This window comes from Glycine max, chromosome 18 (assembly GCF_000004515.6).
Source record: "Glycine max cultivar Williams 82 chromosome 18, Glycine_max_v4.0, whole genome shotgun sequence".
Lineage (NCBI taxonomy): Eukaryota > Viridiplantae > Streptophyta > Magnoliopsida > Fabales > Fabaceae > Glycine > Glycine max.
Window position 1 is genome coordinate 26,295,742 of NC_038254.2, and position 17,927 is coordinate 26,313,668.

Consider the following 17,927-nt stretch of genomic DNA (forward strand, 5'->3'; position numbering starts at 1 on the left):
GTAGCTAATTGTCCTATCTGATTAGTCAAGCTCTGAATGGAAGCTCTGGTCTCTTGTTGAAACTGCATGTTTTGCATAGTCATTTGCCTTACAAGTTCTTCGAGGGAAGGTTGTGGAGGGGCCTCAACTGTTGGCTATTTCTGGGGTTGTTGCTGTTGTTGGATTGGTGGAGGAATGTATGGTCTGCTTGGGCCAGCAACATTTTGGAAGGAAGGAGCAGGTTGCTGTTGTTGTTGTTGAGGGCTGGACCATCTGAGATTAGGGTGATTCCTCCATCCAGGGTTGTATCTGTTGCTGGAGAGGTCATAATTGTTCTGCTGAGGTTGATTTTGTTGCTGAGGTTGAGGAGGTCTATTGTAAATGTTTGCAGCATAAGCTTCAGGCTGCTCAATTGCTCCAGGTTGCTGCATGGAAGGGCAAAGGTTTGTATGGTGGTCAGCAGAGGAGCACAAACCACAAACCCTTGCGACAGGTACAGATTTCTGATTCAAGGCCAGCTGGGTTACCAAGTTAACCAATGCATCCAGTTTTCCTTCAAGCTTCTTAGTCTCAGATGATGCAGCTGAGTTTGTAGCTACCTCATGCACTCCTCTAATGACTATGGCATCATTTCTGGCGCTAAACTGCTGGGAGTTGGAAGCCATCTTCTCAATTAAATTTTTGGCTTCAGCAGGAGTCATGTCTCCAAGGGCTCCACCACTGGCAGCATCTATCATACTTCTCTCCATATTACTGAGTCCTTCATAAAAATATTGGAGAAGAAGCTGCTCCGAAATCTGATGGTGAGGGCAACTGGCACATAGATTTTTAAATCGCTCCCAGTACTCATACAGGCTCTTTCCACTGAGTTGTCTAATACCTGAGATATCTTTCCTGATGGCTATGGTCCTGGAAGTAGGGAAATTTTTTTCTAAGAATACTCTCTAAAGGTCATCCCAGCTCGTGATGGACCTTGGAGCAAGGTAATACAACCAGTCCTTTGCCACTCCCTCTAATGAATGAGGAAAAGCCTTCAGAAATATGTGATCCTCTTGGACATCTGGGGTTTTCATGGTGGAGAAGACAATATGAAATTCCTTCAAATGTTTGTGTGGGTCTTCACCTGCAAGGCCATGAAACTTTGGAAGCAAATGAATGAGTCCAATTTTAAGAACATATGGGACATCCTCATCAGGGTATTGGATGCACAAGCTTTCGTAGGTGAAATCAGGTGCAGCCATTTCCCTTAGAGTCCTCTCACGGGGTGGAGGTTGTGCCATGTTCTCAGAATGTGCAGAATCAGAATGCTCAAAATTATAATGCTCCAAATTAGGATGTTCAAAATCACCAATAACAGAATGCACAGATTCACCAGTAATGGAATGCTCAGGATGATCAAAAGGTATAAAATGATGCCTAACAAATCTATGAAATGTCCTATCTATCTCAGGGTCAAAGGGTTGTAAGTCAGATGGATTGCCTCTAGTCATACACTACATTCAGCATGCACAACTAGTTGCCTTGTCATGTAAATAAAGGTGCAGGTTTGAACTACAGCTACCCTCAAATGATATCCAAATGACTTGAAATTTTGTGAGCAACCTTATAAAATGATGAGAAGATAGCACAAAAAATTTCAGGCAAAAATTCAAAGTCTAACTATGGAAGCTAAAAATGGTAGGTTAAGAAAAATAAGTGAATAAAACTTGAAAAATAAAAAACTTTTGACAGAATCACTATTTTTGGACGATGGAGACCTCAGCCGGCCTACGGAGGGCTGCCACGGCATAGGAAATTTTTTCTACCCCAAATACATATATAATAATTACGATTCTGATAACCAGAGCAAAAGTTATGGCCGTTTGAAGTTTCGACAAACACAAAATTTGCTACTTTTTTGGAACTTTCAAATCTGACCAAACTAAAGGCTCTAGCTATTTTCCCCACAAAATATAGGTTAAAAGAAGTTACCACAAAAAAATTCAGCCAAAAATAACAACCCTAGCTACTAAAACAAAAAATCTCAAATAATTCAGCATGGGTGGTCGCTAAAATCCGTCTCTACTTGATTTCTACTACTACTCTGTTTTGCCGCAAGCAAAAGTGGTTGTTAAGTCCATCGCAAAACACTATTCACAGCAAAACACCCAAGACTGAAACAGGGGAAACGCTTAATGGGAAAACTGAAATAGAACACACACTAAACAAAATACCCGGACACTAAACAACACTAACACACATACTAACACAATACTAACAATTAAACATAAAACACGAAAGGATTAAACACACAACACTAGCTAGCTATTATGAACCTTTGGACACTGCTCCCCGGCAACGGCGCCAAATTTGATCGAGGCCGTACCCAAATCAAATAAACATGAAAATGCAGTAACTAGGAAGTGATCCTAGGTCGTTTCCCAACGAGCAATGACAAACCAAATGTTCATAATATACTTGCACAGTAACAGTAACGATTGGGGGGGGGGCTTGTTTGTTTTGTGACTAAAGAGCAGAATAAGTAAACTGGAATATGAAACTACTAATATTAAAAACGGGTTGTTTCCTCTGATTCAGAAGCCATTCTCTTATCCTGGGTCATGGAGAATTTGTCCCTAACAGTTAACCACTTAATCCAACCCTATTTCAATTTACTAAGCGAAAATCAACTTAGGGTTGTCAATACGTGATTAAACACCACATACACCAGTTAGCCCTTCGTCCATTAAGCATGAACACAAGTTAGGCTTAGAGGCAATTAATCGAACACGAAGCGTGCACTGATTAATGTTCACGAATTTGGGTTAACTGGTGAAGGGAAAACTGCCAGGAAACCACATTATAAACGAAACCTCAAAGAGAGCTGGGCTTCGTCCTCAAAAGGAAACAACACCAAAATATTTAGCCTTCCATAGATTGAAACAGAAAACGTAAATGAAACATGAAGCAGAAACGTAAACGAACAGAAATGTAAATGAACAGAAACATAAATAGGACAGAAACGAAATTGAAAGTAGAAGAAGAAACAAGAACGAAATTGTAATTAGAAGCAGAAAATGTAAAATTGCATTACGTGAACAGTAGCATCAAAGCAGAAAACGTAAAACCCTAAAACAAAAGCTCCGAATAATGAATAGCATCACAGAATAGCCTTCCACGAATCCCAAGGCTGCTATTTAAAAAGAGTCACTCAAAGTCACTGGGCCCTATTACAATACTCTAGCCTAAAACGAAATAAACACTGAACAACATAAAATAAAACTGCAAAATTTCCTAATTAGAAATTAACTAAGGTAAGCGCAGCTTTATTTGCCTTCTTCAAGTCCATAACCAAAATCCGGATTAAGCCCAATGTTTCATTAATTCCTGAAATTAGATTTAAAACATCAAATTAGCTAAATGAGCCCAAATAATAAAACTGCCTGATTAATTGACAATTAAGACCAATCAGTAATTAAAATGCTGCAAAAAGGGTTTAGAAAATAGAAGAAAATGATGGCACATCACGCTCCCGTGAGCCTTGCCTCGCTCGCCTTCAAAAGGGTAGGTTGCGACAGTTGGCGACTCCGCTGGGAACTGTTTTTGTGAGTTAGGCCTATTTTAGGAAAGTGTGGAATTATGAAACTTTGTGTGTGCACTTTTTCTTGAACTGTGTAAAAATAATAAATGCTGTCTTTTCCACATTTTTACACCGCATTCTAAGCACCCACGGGTTTGAGTAAAAAGGGGCTCTATACCCGGGTTCATGGAAATCTAAGGAGTGAAGGTGAATCTTTGGTCATGCTAGGTCTCCGACTTGCTTGATAATAGTGAAACCTCGTCTAGAGCTTTCTCTCTTTATAATTTGTTGTCGCTGGTATTCCATACCACCGCAATATTATTATCTTGAGTGATGATACCTCTAGAAAACAGCCATGTGAGATATGGATCGTTGGGAGTAGTTATTAGAGACCCCTAGATATTATCCTATAGGTCCCCAAATAGGGGAACGGAGCAAACACGTTGCGTGCCATTTTAAACATTGTCATGCATATAACCTAAATGTCATGTACGCCTTTGTTGTATGATTATTTGAGGATATTGCCATGCTGTGTAAATCCCCCTGTCGCGCTTTTGTGCATCTTCGTCATGCCGTCACACATGCGTTGTATGTCGGTCTCGTCTTTTGTCATGGGAAGTCGGAAGATCCATATCGTCTTCTTAGCTGCACACATAGGGCACTGCGCCCCCAAATGCAAAAGTAAGGAGAGATAATTTTCCGGGCTCTCGTGTCTGTAAATGCATTCATATCATGCATTGCATAAACATCTCTTCGGCATCATAATGAACATATCGTTCCTGCATTTTTCCATTATCACATTTCAGACTCACATTTTTCATGAGTCATTGCATCATCATGCATACGCGTTCAACATACTTTTTGTTCTACATGTTTGCTTATACATGACCCTTGTGTTTTCCTCTACAAAACAAAAAGAAAAAAAGGGAAGCATGAAAATTCATGATGCATTCTTAGTTGCATGTGTTAGGTACCATGAGCCAACTATGTTGGGATCATAAACCCATTTCTAAAATAAATAAAAAACACAAACTACAAAACAAAATGATTGAGCATGGTACCTAATGTGTGGTTAACTAAGAAAAGATGTCTCTTCGGGCATCTCAATCTCATAATTACATTTTCCATGCATAGCTTAAAGTATTCCCGAGTCTTTCATCTCTATGAAATATTGTTGAAGTATTGGCAATCAGAATTGTTATTCCTTGGATTATGGGGTTGAACCAAGCTCGTACTTTTAGAAAAAGGTTCATCAAGTCAAGTTGAAGTATTGAAGTAACCATCTTGCAAAAAATTAAGGCAAAAGATGGATCGAGTTACATCGTTGCTTTGTCTACTGCCAAACACATTTAGGACTGTCGATGTCCTTGTTACTTCCAATTTCACCTTGACAAAGATGTCATGGACCATGTTGAAAATCTAAATTGATTCAACCCCATATCCTGCGTAAAAATTCACAATACTTCAACTGTGCATCATTCGCATACATCCATGTTGTTCATTGGTTGCATTGCTCATCGCATTCTTTCCTTAAAAAAAAAGAACTTAATCATTGTTATGAAAAAGAAAAGAACACGCTTTACTGCGCCCTTACCAAACCCGTGCTAGAGCTAGAGTAATGGGTGAAGTAGAGGAGGTGCAAGAGCAGATGAAGGCCGACATGGAGGCCACGAAAGAACAAATAGCCACAATGATGGAGGCCATGATGAGCATGAAGAAGATAATGGAAGCCAATGCAGTTGCAGTTGCCGCTACCAGGGCTGTTGCTAAGGTGAACCCGATGCCCCCATCTGATCTCAACCCAATGAATCATCCAACCTCAGATATAGTAGGCAAAGATTAAGGAAGTACGGGCGGCCCCCATGATGTGCAAATTCAAAACGAGCACGCCTTCCCGCCATATGGATTGCCTCTCAACTATACGCCACCCAATGTGGCGTACACTCCTAATGAGAATGTCAATAACTCCACTCCTATACCCATTGAGAGCCAACAACCCCAAATTGATCATGCACATGTCTCTTAAACCATGGGGGAGACGCATGAAATGATCGAAATGGGTCTAAAAAGAGGCAAATCTGATCGTCATGCTTTGATAAATGCAAAAAAAAAAAAACGGGCAAATGAAGAGGGTGAGAATGAGGGAGAGACCCATGCTGTGACTGCCATTCCTATACAGCGAAGTTTCCCACCAACCCAACAATGTCGTTACTCAGCCAATAACAAACCTTCTCCTTCCCCACCACCCAATTATCCACAAAAGTCATCCCTAAATCAACCACAAAACCTGTCTACCACACAACCAATGCTAAACACCACCTTTAGCACAAACCAAAACACCAACCAAGGAAGGAATTTCGCAACGAAAAAGCCTGTAGGATTCACCCCAAATTCCGGTGTCATATGCTAAACTTGCTCTCATATCTACTCGATAATTCAATGGTAGCCATAACCTCTGCTAGGTTTCCTCAATCTCCATTTTTCCGAGGATACGACTTGAACGCAACATGTGCATATCATGGAGGAGCCCCGGGGCGTTCCATTGAGCATTGTAGGGCCCTGAAGGTGCAAGGTCTAATTGATGTGGGCTGGCGAGAATTTGAGGAGAATCACTTGTTGAATCCTAACACTGACAAGCGACACCACACATGGGGCAATTTTGAAAGCTGTTGTTAGATGTCTCTAATGACTCATCAGGATCTTCAAGTTTATCCCTTTATTGTAAACCATAGTTACAATGCTAAATAAAATGGATAAATCTGACATCTTTGTCCCTCATCCTCTCGTAATTACATCTTTGCTTCCACTGGAATATGGGTGCAAGCCATTGGTTTGTTTGCTCGAGTGACAAGCGCTCCTGAGTGCTGACTTCCAAGACCGTTCAATAAGAAATTACTCATCTTGCACATCGGTGGGGGTGCCGTAAAACAACGAGTAAAGTTCAAAACAAATAAGTTTCAAAATAGAAAAAAAAAACATTTGATTGACTGTGTTTTTAAGATGTTCATGTGACCTCATTTTATCATTCCAGAAAGTTTGTCTTTTTAGAGAGAAGTGAGTTATCAAGAATAGGATGTTGGACAAATGGCCTCAGTTATCTTAAGAAGGGGGGAGGGTTGAATTAAGATACAAAGACTATTCCCCAATTAAACTTTCACTCTCTCTTTTTGGATTAACAATGCACCCCTAACATGAATTACTCAAAAGACAATTCAAAATAAACTTCTTTAAAGCAAAAGATAAATAGCAATAAATAAAAGAAGTTTAAGGGAAGAGAGGAATGCAAACTTGATTTATACTGGTTCAGCCACTTCCCATGCCTACGTCCAGTCCTCAAGCAACCCACTTGAGATTTTCCACTCTCTTTGTAAAATTCCTTTTACAAAGTCTGAACAACACAGGGACAACCCTTCCCTTGTGTTCAAGAATCCTCTACAGCAAGAGACCCACGGTCTCTTAATCCCTTTTCAGAAATAAGAAGAAGAGAAGAAGAAATCTATCTTAAAAGAAATAGATTGTACAATGAAGATCAATCAAAATTCCTTATTGAATATACAAGTGGTTGACCAAGGAATCTTTTTGAGAGGATAAGACATTTCAGTTCAGAAAAACTCTCTTAATCTTTTGAGAGGATAAAAATTTTTGGGCAATGAAAACTCCCTTTAAATTCGTGTTTCCAAGTCACATATAAATAGACCCTTGATGGCCATTCATAAACCATTTGAATAGATGTGACTCTTGGAAATTATTTTCTGAAAATCTCCTCTGGTAATCGATTACAAGACTTGTGTAATCGATTACATGCTTTAAAATTTGAATTAAAACGTTCAATAAACTGCTGGTAATCAATTACCATCCATGTGTAATCAATTACACATTATAAATTTTGAATTCAAATTTCTAGTGACTGTTATAAACATTTTTAGCTACGGGTAATCAATTACCAGAGAGTAAATCTCAATTTAAAATGATTTAGATAGAATTCTTTGGCCAAACCTTTTGCTTTTTCAATTGGAAACTTCTTCCTAAGATTCTACAGATCAACTTGATCATATATCTTGATTTTCTTGGATTCTTGGATTCTTGTCTTGAGTAAAACTTAGAAGCACTTGATCCTTTGGCATCATCAAAACATCAAAACATCTTGCTTCTACATGGGAGTCATTTGACTTAATCCACCAACTAAAAAATCCTTCAACTATTTCTCGTCCTTGGAAAATTATTTTTGCAAGAATCAACTGCTTCTTTCATTCTTCCTTACTACGAGGTTATGAAAACAAGACAACAATTGGTACCTCAAAGCCTTACACTGGGGCAATGAGGGGCACCGTGTATGAACCTCAAGCAAACCTAGGGGAAGATTAGAAGTTCTTACCCCATAGGTTCCCTGCTACAAGGTCATGACGAAAGACAACGATTGGTACCTCAAAGCCCTACACTGGGGCAATGAGGGGCATCGTGCATGAGCCTTAAGCGAACCTAGGGGCAAATCAAAAGTTCTCACCCGTCGATGTTTTTAAACAAAAAAAAGAGGGGGGACAAACCCTGGCATTTCAATGGATTGATTAAACTTCAAAAAGCTCCATTGTCATCACTCGAAAATGGTCAAGTGACTAAATCAAACAGAACATACACTCTGAGGGAGTTCTCGGAGAGATTTGCAAAAGATAGGATAAGGTTGCGTGAATTATCACCTCTTTCAAAAGGACAATCAATCTGTGTTTTCCAAAAAAAAAAAAATCAAAATCAAAATCACAAAATAGGGAAAGAATGTCATGAACATTGTACAACTTTCCATTACATTGCATCGTTTCATATGAAGTCCGCATTTACCAAATTTCACAACAAAGGTTGCATGCATCTGCATCCCTAAAATTCATGTTAACTACATAGATTTCCTACATCTAATGTCCAATCTTTTGAATTTGGAATGACCGGCCCTCTCAATGAGTCAATCTCTTGCTTTCTCATAAGGGTGGGCCCTCGGGTACTAGTACCCTCACCTTCAGAGGACTACAAGTCCTCACCTTCAGAGGGTTACACGCCCTCACCTTCAGAGGACTACACGTCCTCACCTTTAGAGGACTACACGTCCTCGCCATCAGAGGACTACACGTCCTCACCTTCAGAGGACTACACATCCTCACCTTTAGAGGGTTGCACGTTCTCACCTTCAGAGGGCTGCACACCCTCTCTTTTAGTGGGCTGGACACCCTCACCTTCAAAGGGTGACACGTCACCGACTTTAGAAAGCTATGTGTCCTTACTTTCAGTGGGCTCCATAGCTGTCGCAACCTGCCCTTTTGCGGGCGAGCGAGGTGAGGCTCACGGGTACGTTTTCCAAAGGAAGAAAATTCGCGGAGTCGCCACCAACGTTTATTTGTGGAAAATATCAGAAAAACCGAAGGAAACCGATCATGAAGAATATTCCAGATTCGGGAGTTGTATTTACGTTTGAGGAAGGTATTAGCACCTCTCACGTTTGTCCCAAAGGACAACAACCTTAAATTAGAATCGTGTGAAATTGTGTATCTAAACTTTTATTTCTTTTTTATTTTTGAGGTCGACAAAAGCGGGGCTCTTGCTCCTACGTACCCTCCATCGAAGAGGAAATCAGACCTACGTAGTTCTTTCTAAAGGGGGAATCAAGCAATTCTTTTTTCTTGGAACGTGGTCCTTTTAAGGCGTTGGACCTTAAAATGATCCATTTTTACTTGGTGTGAAAAACTGAGGTATCGAATCTTAAAATCCTTTTTACTATTTTTTTGCGGACGAGCTTCACTTTTTGAGTTGATTTTAGCCTTAGTTTCACTTTAGTTATTAGTCAATTCAATTAAGAAAGAGAAATCTCAAAGAGAAACGTCCGATTGATTTTTTTTGGTTTATTTTACTAAACGATATTTTTTTATTATTATATTATTATTTTACCTCTTTTTGGTTTCCAACGTGATTACGGCATGACCGAACGGTCGGATTTCATTTTAACAGAAATTAACGGATATTACAATTCAAATGATCGGTGGAAATTTATTTTATTTTTTGATTAGACAAGAAAATGACTTAAGTAAATGACTAAAGCACGTCAAAAGGGGGTACAGAAAGTAAATGAAACGAGAATAAAAGTACGCGAAACAAATGGGGACCACCAAGGGTACATAGAATGAATTGAAAAGTTCGATTTCGGGAACTTACCGGTTGAAGACCGAAGAACGACGAAGAACGAACGACGAACGACGAAGAACGGTTGAAAATCTTCGTGAAATCACCCACGAAAACGTTACAGAAGCGCCTCGGCTTGGATTTTCTTCACGAAAATAATTTTCCTCACTAATTTTAAGTGATTACGAAGTACCCGAAGGGCTGAACCCCTTTCTCCTTCACTCCTCCCTCTATTTATAGGAAAATAAGGGAGGAGCTTGCCACCCAGCTCGCCCAGGCGAGCCAGGTTGCTTCCTTCAGAAGCAACCGCCTTCTGGAGGAACATCCTGGAAGGCCCAAGTGGGCCTGGTTGCTATTTGCACCATTTTTTTACTAAATACACCCCCTTTTGCTTTTTTAGGTGATTCTTTTTCCGTAACGTTACGAAACTTTATGAATTTTGTAATGATACTTGTTTTCTTTCCGTAAGGTTACGGAACCTTACGGGTCATGTAATTACTCCTTTTTTATGGAATGTTATGGAAACTCATAGATTGCGTAACAATACTTCCTTTTGATTTCCGGCATGTTACAGAATTTCACGGATTGCGTAACAATGCTTCCTTTCGATTTCTGGCATGTCTCGGAACTTCACGTATTGTGCAACAAAGGGTGCCAAGTACCTCAAAGCGGTCAAACAAAGGTTGCATGCCATCAAACAATGGTCGTCCCCGGAAGAAATTAGGGTATGGCAGTTGCCCCTCTTTACTTACCTTTTATCAGAGATAAGAGGAAAGCAAAGATAAAACACTGATTTCGTCCATCTTCGCCCTTTCCGTGATTAGTCTATGACGACTTCCGTCTCTCCTTCTTCTTTCTCTGCACAACACAAAACAAACACAAACAACAAAAAAAACACCAATAACATAATATACACATATACACATGTTTGGCGAAGGAACCAGTCGGGAAAATAACAAAAAACCATATTTCCCAGTCACCGGAGGCTCTGCGCTTGATAATGGAGGACACATGAATAGCGCAAGACAATCAATTCATGGGGCTCTGAATAGGACGGTGGAGGATAGACGAACAGCGCTAGGCAATCAATTTGTGGGGCTCTGGACTTGATGGTGGAGGACGCATGAATGACAATCAATTCATGGGGCTCCGGATAAGATTTGAGGGTGGAGGATAGACGAATAGCGTTAGGCAATCAATTCGTGGGGCTCCAGACTCGATGGTGAAGGACGCATGAACAACGCTAGGCAATCAATTCATGGGACTCCGAATAAGATTTGAGGGTGGAGGATAGACGAACAGCGCTAGGCAATCAATTTGTGGGGCTCCAGACTCGATGGTGGAGGACGCATCAACAGCACTAGGCAATCAATTCATGGGACTCCGAATAAGATTTGAGGGTGGAGGATAGACGAACAGCGCTAGGCAATTAATTCGTGGGGCTCCAGACTCGATGGTGGAGGATACATGAATGACAATCAATTCATGGGGCTCCAGATAAGATTTGAGGGTGGAGGATAGACGAACAGCGCTAGGCAATCAATTCATGGGGCTCCAGACTCGATGGTGGAGGATGCATGAATGACAATCAATTCATGGGGCTCCGGATAGGATTTGAGGGTAGGACCGAATGGTCCACTGGGTTCTTTCACCTGAAAGGAGAACATGCTTTAGCAAGGAAAAATAAATCATTCACGAGAGCACCATATTTTAGAGAAACAATATACCCATGCCAAATGTAATTTTCCTTGTATCCGAAAATGAAGGGTAGGATGTCAACATTTAGCTTTTAAATGAACATTCAGGGGAAATGTCGGATCAAACTGAAACTGGGAATAAAAAATCAATCATAGTGTATAAAAACTCACACAGGTAAGTGTTTTACCCTAATTCCAAACCATAGCTACACCATGAATTTATTTTGCACATGATTTCCTATCGAACCAAAAGATCACACGCACGATCACGGATCAATAGGATTTTCTCGAGGGTAGTGTTTTTGGAGAGGAAGTTGGGTGTGTCAGTCTTTTCCTCTTTGTTTATGTGGGGCGGGATATCGCTAGTCGAGAGCGACTTTGAATGGCAATCCCAAAGGAAGAACTACTTCAAAAATGGGTTTTCCTTTGCCGGCAGTCATTTACCCTACCGAAAAAATTTATCTGGTCAAAAGATCTTCTATTTTCTTTCCTGGTTTCCTGCATTGATCGGGAATTATTCTATTTTTCCTTCAATCTTTTTCTTTTTACTTTCTTTCGATCTTTGATCGGGAATCCTTCTTTTCCTTTTCTTTTCTTTCTTTTCATTTCTTCCTTTCCGATCTTTGATTGGGAATTCAGATTTTAGCATTCGTTATTCACTCTCCCTCGAGCAGATTCTGCTATCCTTTTCTTCGGGGGAAAGGATGAGGATTCTTTTCATGGGCCAAGATTCAAAGTAGCTTAAGGTTATGTCTCAACATGGTCTTTTCATTGTGCGAGCCCGATTTTGATATCTGGGGCAAAACAAATTCGTGTGTCAAGGCGTCGGTCTCGGGTTGAATTTTCATATCATTTCCACGAGGCACGTGTAACAATGATGATTTGGGAACAACGTGTAAAATTAGTCATGGCTACAGTTAGGTGGGTACTCAAGCATCCAATTTATGGCATTGTGATACTAAGGCTTGGGATTTACACAAGTAGACCCAATATTTCCAAATTATGTTCTTTCATCGGTTCAATGAATCCATCCATTCTCATCTTGGTTATTCCGGAAAATAAACTCTTAGCGTCAGTCTCTTGTTTCCAAAAGATATGTTTGCTCTCTACGAATGATTTATGCTTCCTATGACCATAACATGTCGACCTTCATGGTCTTTCTTTCTTTTTCTTTTTGTTTCATTTTTTACGTTTGCAAAAACTATACATCCATCGCCATCTATGAGAAAAGCTTTTCTTTGTACACCTACATTCCTATACACGACGAACTATTTCTGTATACACACGCATTAAAAACTCTTTCTCTTTATATCAACACAGTCTATATACAAACTCTATTCCTGTTCAAAGATTTCTTTTTCATGTTTTCAACATACACTCGTGGTTTATACAAAAATTTCTTTATATATACTCGTTGCTCACACACAAGAATTTATTTACATACACACAAAATCTTTCCATACATTTTTTACATGTAAAAAACTCTTTTCTTTTCTTTATATATAGACACGACATTTGTTCACAATGCCTCTTTCTTTTTCAATTCTTGGTGTTATCATGATGTTTGTTCATTTTATTTTAGGACGACATTCCTAAAGGAAAACTCTACAAGGTTCTGGAAATTCAACAAACATTATCGACAATAAAGTAAGCACTAACGTAATAGTCCAAACAAAATGTATGCACAGAAGACAATCGAAAAAACAAAACAAACATTAGCCCCTCAAGTTATAAAAACAAGATAACATACAAATGATAAATGATGGAACATACGAATTTGGGGATCCCATAGTCATGTGGCTCTGCATGCCACCAGACTCTTGGGTCACGGTAACAAAAGGTGGGGTGCTCGACAAAAGCAGGGCTTTTGCTCCTACGTATCCTCAATTTGTGATGAGGAACTCAGACCTACGTAGTTCTTGATAACTGTGAGACTAAAAAATAGTCTCGGTGTTTTCTTCACTAAAATGCGAACATGCTTTAGTAATGAAACAAAACCTCCAACTGATCAGAGCAACATATGATTTTTTGATGAAAAACAACGTGTCTATTGGGGAAGGAGAGTATGCTGATGAAATTTTCTTATAACCATAAATGAGATTCTGGATGTTAGGATTTCGTTTCTAAATGACCATTTAGAGGAAGCACTGGGTTCAACAAAAATAAAAGAAAATCACTCAAAGTGTATCAATCTCACACAGGTAAGTGTTTTATCCTAATTCTGAACCATAGATATGTCATGACTTGATTTTGCAAACCATTTCCTATCAAATCAAAGATTACATGCGTGATCATGGATCAATAGGACTTTTTCTTGGGAATGGTTTTTTGGTGGGGAATTTGGCTTTGAGTGTTTTTGCCTTTTCCTTTTCTGTTTTTGTTTAGTGCGGGGCGAGAAAGTCACAAGCGCACGGGATTTTTGGTTGGCAATCAAAAGGAGAGGACCACTTTAGGTCGTGGTTTCCTTTCTTTTCTTGTTTACTTGGTGACAAATCTGTATTGATCAGATATTGTCTGGTCCAAAGACCTTTCTGCATATTTCTTCTGTTTTCTTCCGATCTTTGATCGGGAACTTTCTTTCTTTTTTGCTTTCTCTCACTCTTTGATTGGAATTTTCTTTCTCTTTTCTCTTTTTTTTTCTCCCACTCTTTGATTGAGAATTTTCCTTTTTTGTTTTCTTCCGAGGGAAAGGATTGACATTCTCACCTTGGGTCAAGGTTTATGATAAGTTGCGATTTTGGCTCAAGGCTTGTAGAATGCCTGGTCATGATATATGTCAGGGTTTGGCCAGCGGTTCGGGGATAAAGGGGATGTCCCACATTATTTCCATGATACACATGCAACAATGATGATTAGGAAATTTTATGCAAAACTGGTCATGCATGCACCCATGCAGACACTCAAGCATAAAGTTTTTATGGTTATGTGACACTAGGGCTCAAGATTCATTTTCCCTATTTAAGTCAACCTAGTGTTTCCAAAATATGTTCTTTTATCAATTCATGCATTCATCCTTGTCCATTTTGGGTGTTCGGGAAAATTTTCACAGCATTCACCCTTCAGGTGTATTACACACATTTTATTTCAGAAACTGGTTATGATCAGTAAAATTATTTTCAAAGAAAAGCTAGAAGTTATCTCTTTTCAAAAGCGTGTTGGCTTTTCAGCCAAAAGATATATTTTTTGTTCTTTTTCTTGTTTGTTTTTGTTTTTTTTCTTTTTCATGAGGTATTTTTCTACCTAAACATATGTATATTTTTGTGAGGTATTTTTGCTATATACATGCGTATCAAAGGTATCTTGCTACCTAAACATACATGTATATATTTTGTGAAGTATTTTTTTGCTACATACATGCATATCTAAGGTATTTTCACTACCTAAACACACATACATATATTTTGTGAGGTATGACTACCCTCCGAGCTTGTGCTTGTTTTATTTAAATTCCTAGGATCATGAGCAACTAGGTGTGTCCTACTATGACTTGAAAAATAAAAGTGATCAAATAACAAGCAAAGATTTAAAAGGTACTAGGTTGCTTCCTAGTAGCGCTTCATTAACGTCTTGAGCTGGACGCATGATGACTTGACGGTCACGGACCTAGTACTTTGCTTACCTTTGGCTTTGGACTTGGTCACCTATTGGTCTGCCATGTGTCGTAAGCAACGCTCTAACCTTTTTATGGATGAGCTGAGGTGAACTCTAGAGGTGGTGGCGGTGTGTCTGTTGCCCGCTGCCGGCCATCCCCAGGCTGTTGTGGTGTTTCGCCCTGCACCTGTCGGGGGGCGCAGTACTTCTTGATGAAAGCTCGATTAGTAGGGGGCATGATGGCCTTGCTGGGGGCGACAGGCACTCCGTAGATCTGACAGAGGCCCGTAATTAGAGCTGGCAACTCCAAGACCCTGTTGGACTTCTTAGGGTCCACTAGGTGTCTTGCGGGCACGATCCCTGCAAACAATAGATGACATCAGAAATCAGTTGAGCGATGTGCATACTTACCTATGTCATGATGGCATGACCTTGCTGGGGGCGACGGGCACTCCGTAGAACTGACAGAGGCCCGTAATCAGGGCTGGAAACCCTAGGACCCTATTGGACTTCTTCGGGTCCACGGGGTGTCTTGCGGGCGCGATCCCTGCAAACAATAGATGACATCAGAAATCAGTTGAGCAATGTGCATACTTACCTATGTCGGAACGACACAAACCAACTGATATTTCCGCAGGGGGAGTTCGGCATTGCGATTTCCGGGTGGAATGTTGCTAAGTAGCAATGTCATCCATATTTGTGTAAGAGTGGTCATGTTGGTGCGCATGATCTGCACTCGTCTCTTTGCAGCGGCACGGGTGAAATCTTGCCCCGGTATGCATAGTAGCTGCGTGATAGCCTCCCTCTCTGGTTGTGCTTGCACAGTTGGTCACCCTCCAATATCAGGGGGTGGCGCAAGAACTGATAAAAGGAAACTACTCATCCCTTAACCTAGAGCGCAAGTCTCGGTTAAGAATTAAGGGTAGAGGACCTTAAATTCTCTTAAGGTGTGGCTATGGAGCCCACTGAAAGTGAGGACACGTAGTCTTCTATAGGCAAGGGCGTGCAGCCCTCTGAAGTTTAGGACGTGTCGCCCTTTGAAGGCGAGGGCGTGCAGTCCTCTGAAGGCGAGGGCGTGTAGCCCTCTAAAGGTGAGGACGTGCAGTCCTCTAAAGGTGAGGCCGTGTAGCCCTCTGATGGCGAAGGCGTACAACCCTTTGAAGGCGAGGACATGTAGTCCTCTAAAGGCGAGGGCATGTAGCCCTCCAAAGGTGAGGACGTGTAGTCCTCTCAAGGGGAGGACGTATAGTCCTCTTAAGGTAAGGGCGTGTAGCCCTCTGAAGGTGAGGGCGTGTAGCCCTCTGATGGCGAAGGCGTACAACCCTTTTGAAGGCGAGGACATGTAGTCCTTTAAAGGTGATAGGTACTAGTACCCAAGGGTCCACTTTTATGAGAAAGCAAGAGATCTACTCATTGAGAGGGTCGATCATCCCAAATTCAAAAGATTAGATGTAGGAAATCTATGCAGTTGACATGATTTTTAGGGATGCAGATGCATGCAACCTTTGACTTGAAATGCGGTAAATGCGAACTTCATATGCAACAATGCAATGTAATGGAAAGTTGTACAATGTTCATGACATTCTTTCCCTATTTTGTGATTTTGATTTTGATTTGATTTTTTTTGGAAAACATAGATTGACTGTCCTTTTGAAAGAGGTGATAGTCCATGCAACCTTATCCTATCTTTTGCAAATCTCTCCGGGAATTCCCTCAGAGTGTATGTTCTGTTTGATTTAGTCACTTGACCATTTTGGAGTGACGGCGATGGAGCCGTTTGACGTTTAATCAATCCATTGAAATTCCAGGGTTTGTCCCCCCCCCCCCCTTTTTTTCTGTGTTTAACAGCATCGACGGGTGAGAACTTTTGATCTGCCCCTATGTTCACTTGAGGCCCATGCATGATGCCCCTCATTGCCCCAGCGTAGGGCTTTGAGGTACCAATCATTGTCTTTCGTCATGACCTTGTAGCAGGGAACCTATTGGGTGAGAACTTCTAATCTACCTCTAGGTTTGCTTGAGGTTCATGCACGGTGCCCCTCATTGCCCCAGTGTAAGGTTTTGAGGTACCAATGATTGTCTTTCGTCATGACCTTGTAGCTGGGAACCCATTGGGTGAGAACTTCTAATCTTCCCTTAGGTTCGCTTGAGGTTTATGCATGGTGCCTTTCATTGCCCCAGTGTAGGGCTCTAAGGTATCCATCGTTGTTTTGTTTTCACAACCTTGTAGCAGCGTAGAATGAAAGAAGCGGTTGATTCTTGCAAAAAGAATTTTCCAAGGACGAGAAATAGTTTGAAGGATTTTTTTTAGTTGATGGATTAAGTCAAATGACTCCTATGTAGAAGCAAGATGGTTTGATGTTTTGATGATGCCAAAGGATCAAGTGCTTCTAAGTTTTATTCAAGACAAGAATCCAAGAATCCAAGAAAATCAAGATATATGATCAAGTTGATCTCTAGAATCTTAGGAAGAAGTTTCCAAATTGAAAAATCAAAAGGTTTGGCCAAATAATTCTATCTAAATCATTTTAAATTGAGATTTACTCTCTGGTAATCGATTACCAGCAACTGAAAATGTTTATAACAGTCACTAGAAATTCAAAAATTTATAATGTGTAATTGATTACCAGAGGAGATTTTCAAAAAATAATTTCCAAGAGTCACATCTATTCAAATGGTTTATGAATGGCCATCAAAGGTGACTTGGAAACACGAATTTAAAGAGAGTTTTCATTGCCCAAAAAGTTTTATCCTCTCAAAAGATTAAGAGTTTTTCTGAACTGAAATGTCTTATCCTCTCAAAAAGATTCCTTGGTCAACCACTTGCATATTCAATAAGGAATTTTGATTGATCTTCATTGTACAATCTATCTCTTTTAAGAGAGATTTCTTCTTCTCTTCTTCTTATTTCTGAAAAGGGATTAAGAGACCGTGGGTCTCTT

The 17,927-nt window shown here is 40.2% G+C and overlaps 1 non-coding gene across 1 annotated transcript; it reads left to right on the top strand.

The window, feature by feature from the left end:
• The first annotated feature begins 774 nt into the window (after nt 1–774).
• LOC113000329 (small nucleolar RNA R71) lies at nt 775–881 on the top strand. The gene has a single exon (XR_003265619.1). It is a non-coding gene; the product is annotated as a small nucleolar RNA R71 (small nucleolar RNA).
• The last annotated feature ends 17,046 nt before the right edge of the window (nt 882–17,927 follow it).